The sequence below is a fragment of the Cryptomeria japonica genome, chromosome 10, assembly GCF_030272615.1.
Source record: "Cryptomeria japonica chromosome 10, Sugi_1.0, whole genome shotgun sequence".
Lineage (NCBI taxonomy): Eukaryota > Viridiplantae > Streptophyta > Pinopsida > Cupressales > Cupressaceae > Cryptomeria > Cryptomeria japonica.
The window spans coordinates 283,112,392-283,118,132 of NC_081414.1; positions in this window are offsets into that span (position 1 = coordinate 283,112,392).

Here is a 5,741-nt window from a genome sequence, read left to right on the forward strand (position 1 = left end):
CAAGACTTAGTTAAAGTTTCATCAAAGGTCATCCATTGCTCCTACATTCTTAGTGTTAGAATTAGATCCTTCTCCAACCCTTATCCTTTTCCCTTTTTTAAAAATCAAGGATCAGTAAAGACCCATGTTCCAGTGATATCCAAATAAAATTAGATGCTCAGGTCATTGAATGTAAGTCCCCTTGTGATTCCAGCAAAATCACATCATACCGCAAGAGCTTATCCACACATAGAGAACCTACAATCAGAACCTTGGAGCTACTCCGATTGATCCTTCTGTGAGATCTTCATCATTCGGGGAAGCTTTATTCAAGAGAGGATAAGGTACCTTTAGGTATTTTATTTTGTGGTTGGTTGTGTACAAAAGACACATCAACAAATCCCAAATGGGAAAAACCATAGTGGGGATGAATACCCACAAGTATTATGAACTCTTCTAAATTTCACCCTGTTAGGAGCCAAGCCTTGTTAGAAGCTTTACAAAAATGTCTTGTTAGGAACATATCCGGTTAAGGACCACCCGATTAAGAGATTGACTATAATACCTTGTTAAAGGCAATGCCCTGTTAGGAGTAACCTCAATAAAGGATTTCAAATCCAAACTAATGGATCACCTATTTAGAGGATTTAGAAAGCACCAAGCCTACTAAAGCTTACCTGGTTAGGGGATTTAACTATTGTAATTGTTAGAGAACAATAGGGTCTTGTTGATCTGGTAATAACACGACTCTTTTTGATCAGATCCATTTATGCTCCTATCTGACTTCACACCATTCTGCAGATACTCCTTCTGGTTCGGCAACAATCAGACTACCACACATAACCAAAATTTCCAACACTATTACAAAACAACTCATCGACCTTATAAGCAATACAATAGGTCAGTAACACATCACAAAACCTAAGATCTCATAGAGATTACAAACATATCAGTTCAAACATGATCGTTGGATTACATAGCAATCGGATACACATAGTTCTAGACAACCTTGACCGCTCTTGGATCACCGCACATTGAATCCTGTAACTCATCACGCGGTTTCCACTTCATGCTATGCACATGCTCATTCCCAAGATAAAATAGTTATCTCTATGCACCAAACCCACTTTGAAACTCATCACGTACATCATGCATATGTGGCATAATCATCTCTGATCATCATTTGATCATAGATCAACACAACCGATTCACCAAGCTCCATCGGTTAGGGTTCGACATATCAACAAGTTAGGGTTACCAGTTGATCTCTCTGCTTCAACGGTAATACCGGTTTCCTTCACTGCTCAACTACCGGTTGCAATACAACTCCATTGCTGGTTGTAATTGACATCAACGACAACACTTATACTTCATTAATGCAATCTTCATGCAATGCCAACAATCTCCCCCTTTGGCATTGATGGCAATACAAATATCAATACCCTTTGATTGTGATGATTGAGAGTAATGCACATACACAGGTATAGGAATCCTGGTTTACATTTTTCATGTACTCTCCTTCAACTATGTCTCCATGTCTTCAGCTGGTAACTGGCTATACTTCTTCTCCCCCTTTGACAATAATTCCAAAGTGAAAGTAAAACATACAGCGTCATACTTCACTAATTGCAACTAGTTGCTCCCCTTGTGGAGTAGCTCCACTCTACACCAATCTTGCTTCAAGATCTTCAATAATCTTTGGGACTGATGTCTTCCACATTGACTTAATTGACCTTATGTAGGGGTACAACCCCTAGCTAACCTCTAAGATACTCAAAAGTAGCCTTAGGCAGAGGTTTAGTAAAGATATCTGCTAGATGTTCCTTAGTAAATACATGCTCTAGTGACACATATTTACTCTGCACTTTCTCTCTCAAGAAATGATACTTCAGCTCAATATGCTTGGTTCTAGCATGAAACATCGGGTTCTTTGAAATGTTTATTGCACTAGTGTTATCACAGAAAATCATTACCAATTCTGTAATCTTCAACTTGAATCCTTCCAAAATGTGCTTCATTCAGATTGCCTGGGTACAATTCATGTATGCTACAACATATTCAGCTTCAATAGTTGATTGTGATATACAACTTTGCTTCTTGCTGCTCCAAGATACAAGTCTTCCTCCAAGAAAGAATGCACCTCCAGTTGTACTCTTCATGTCATCAACATTTCCTGCCCAGTCTGCATCTATATAGACTTTCAAATCAAAGTTACTTGCATATGGATACCATAATCCATAATCAATTGTGTCTTTCAAATATCTGAATATTCTTTTAGTTGCTACCATGTGTGTCTCCTTAGGACTTTTCTAAAATCTGGCAACTAATCCAACTGCATGAGAAATATTCAATCTATTGTGAACAACATAATGTAGTTTCCCTATCATAGACCTATACTCCTTTTCATCCACTAATGCAAAATCATCATCCTTAGACAGTTTACAGCCTGTAACCATTGGCGTTTCAACTGGTTTACAGTCTCCCACTCCAAATGTCTTCAATACTTCTTTCACATATTTGGACTATGTGATAAAAATACCATTCTTAATCTGTTGAATTTGCAAACCTATGAAGAATTGTATCTCTCCTACCAGAGACATCTCAAATTCACTTTTCATCTCATTTGCAAAGTCATCACACATGTCATCATTGCCTCCAAAAATGATATCATCCACAAATACCTCACCAACAAGTATCATATCTCCTTCAGTCTTGAGATATATATTGTTGTCTTCATTGGTTCTCTGAAAACCTATCTCCACCAAGTGAGAATGTAGTCTTTCATACCATGCTCTTGGTGCTTTCTTTAGTCCATATAGTGCCTTGTGTAGTTTGCACACCATATCCTTTGCTTCAGTCAAAGCATAACCATCTGGTTGTTCAATGTAGACTTCCTCTTCCAATATTACATTTAGAAATGTTGACTTCACATCCATCTGATATACTTTGAATCCTTTGTATGTTTCAAATGCAAGTAGATTCCTAACACCTTCCAATCTAGAAACTGGTGTAAATGTCTCACCATAGTCTTCACCTTCTTCCTATGCATAACCTTTGCATACTAGTCTGGCTTTGTTTCTGACTACTACTCCATCTTCATTCAGTTTATTTCTGAATACCCATTTAGTACCTATCTCATTTTTGTTCACCTGTCTGGGTACTAGGGTCCATGTATTGTTCTTCTCAATCTGGTCAAGATCTTCTTCCATAGCCTTGATCCAATTATCATCTCCAAAATCTTCCTTTGTTGTTCTAGGCTCAATAGTGGAGATCATACAAGAATTCTCTCTTATTCTTCTTTTGGTTAACACACCAACATCTTTGTCTCCAATAATATGATCAGGATTATGATTGAGTCTAACATACCTTGGAATAACATGATCATGGTCTTTAGGTTCTTCTTTTTCACTTTCTTCATCATTTGCAGAATCTACCTGTTCTGGTTGAACTGGTGGGACAACATTCATTTCAACAACTTCTGGCTTCACCAGTTCTGGTTCCAAAACGAGAATGCAAGGTTCATCTTCCTCCTTCTCCTTACTGATTTCTCATGAATATTTAGGACACTCATCCACTCGGACATCAACACTTTCAATGATCTTCTTTGTCTGGTTGTTGTAACATTTGTAGGCTTTGCTCTTGGCAGAGTAACCAAGAAATATGCCTTCATCACTCTTAGCATCAAACTTACCAACATAGTCACCTCTCTTGATAAAACATCTGCTACCAAATATCTTAAAGTAACTGACATTAGGTGATCTACCATACCAGTATTCATAAGGAGTTCTATCCTTACCTCTTTTAACCAATATCTACCTCATTGTGTAGACAGTTGTGCTCACAGCTTCTCTCCAGAAAGTCTTAGCTACACCTCCTTGTATTAGCACAGTCCTTGCAACTTCAACAACTGACCGATTGTTTCTCTCTACAATACCATTCCGTTGTGGTGTCCTAGGTGCAGAAAGTTGCCTCTTAATTCCATTGCCTTCATGGTATCTAGTGAATTCCTTTAAAGTAAATTCACCACCTTGATTAGTTCTTAAGCACTTAAGCTTTCTTCCACTTTCCTTTTCAACTAAGGCTTTGAATGCCTTAAACTTGCTAAAGGCTTCTATTTTGTCCTTCAAGAATGTGACCCACATCATTCTTGAGCAATGATCAGTGAAGATCATAAAATATCGATCACCTTGAATACTCCTAGTCCTTATTGGTCCACAGAGGTGAACCAAGTCTAGCAAATGTTTTGTTGAGAAAGATTTGCTCTTAAAATTTAAGGACGTCATCTTCCCTAACTGACATTCCTTACATAGAGCATTCACTGGTTTGTCCAACTGTGGCAAACCTCTTACTGATTTGGACTTATTGACTTTTACAATGTTATCAAAATATACATGACAAAATCTCTGATGCCAAAGCCAACTATCTTCTACTTTTGCAATTAAACAATTGTTGACTTTAGAATTTAGGTGAAACAAGTTACCTTTTGTCTGCTTGCCGATTGCGATTAGTTCACCTTTGCTTCCATAGATTTTGCACATCCCATTATTGAATTCTAGTGGATAATATCTTCCATTGAGTTGAGCAACACTCAAAAGATTGTGTTTCAATCCTTCAGCCCAGTAGACATCATTTGCACTGCTCTTTCCATTAAGAGAGATGGTTCCCTTTCCTTTTACCATGCAGGGTGAGTCATTTCCAAATCTCACAACACCTCCATCAAATTCCTTCAAATTAAGAAACTTACTTCGGTCAATGATCATGTGGTGTGAACAACCACTGTCTATAATCCAATCATCAAAACTATCCATGTGAGAGACTAATGCCTTATGATCTAATATCTCTTCTTTAATAGCAACAAAGACAATGTCCTCACTTGCATCTTCTTCAGACTCCTCATCTGTGATTCCTCCATCCATTGCAACGAAGGCAATCTCTTTTACCTTTGCCTTTGTACTTCTTATACTTCTCACGTTTTTGCTCATTATCTCCATTTGGACAGTTAGCAACAATATGTCCAATCCGGTTACATGCAAAACACTTCAAAGGTAATTTACCTCTATACTTACCGGTACCTCTGGGTAACCGCTTGGCCAACAATGCTTCAAGCTCAATCAGACTGTCTTCATCATCAACTTCTCTACTGGATCTAAACTCATGAGTGTGACTAGCTTCTCTGCTTTTCCTTACCGATTGATTAGAAATTGAAGTTCTAAATGCAGATTCAAATTTCTGAACACTTCCATCGTAACCATGTAATTCAAAAGCAATTAATTTACCAATGATGGAGTCAAGAGTTACCTTTGATTTATCAATAGACTTAAGGTCCTGAATGGTTGCAACTTGGATAGCGTAGACTAGTAGAAGGGTTCTCAACACCTTGCTAACCACTGTGGTATCCTCCACTGTACCACTAGCACTTTTAATCTCGCCAACTATCTCCTTGATCCTTTGACCATACTATTGAATATTTTCACCTTCAACTATCCGCATGTCATTAAATTTACATCTCAGACTCTCTTCTTTGGTAATCTTCACATGCTCATCACCGCTATAGATATCCTCAAGTTTCTTCCACACTTCAAAAGCAGTCTCCAAACCATGGACATCAACATACTTTGAATTGGACAAGGAACTAATAATGGCCTTCAATGCTTGATTATTCTCTTGTTGCTCCTTCTTTTGATCATCTGACAAAATCCCACTAGGCAAGTTATATTTAGTAACAACATGTTCCCAATATTGACTTCCTAAGCTTTTGATAT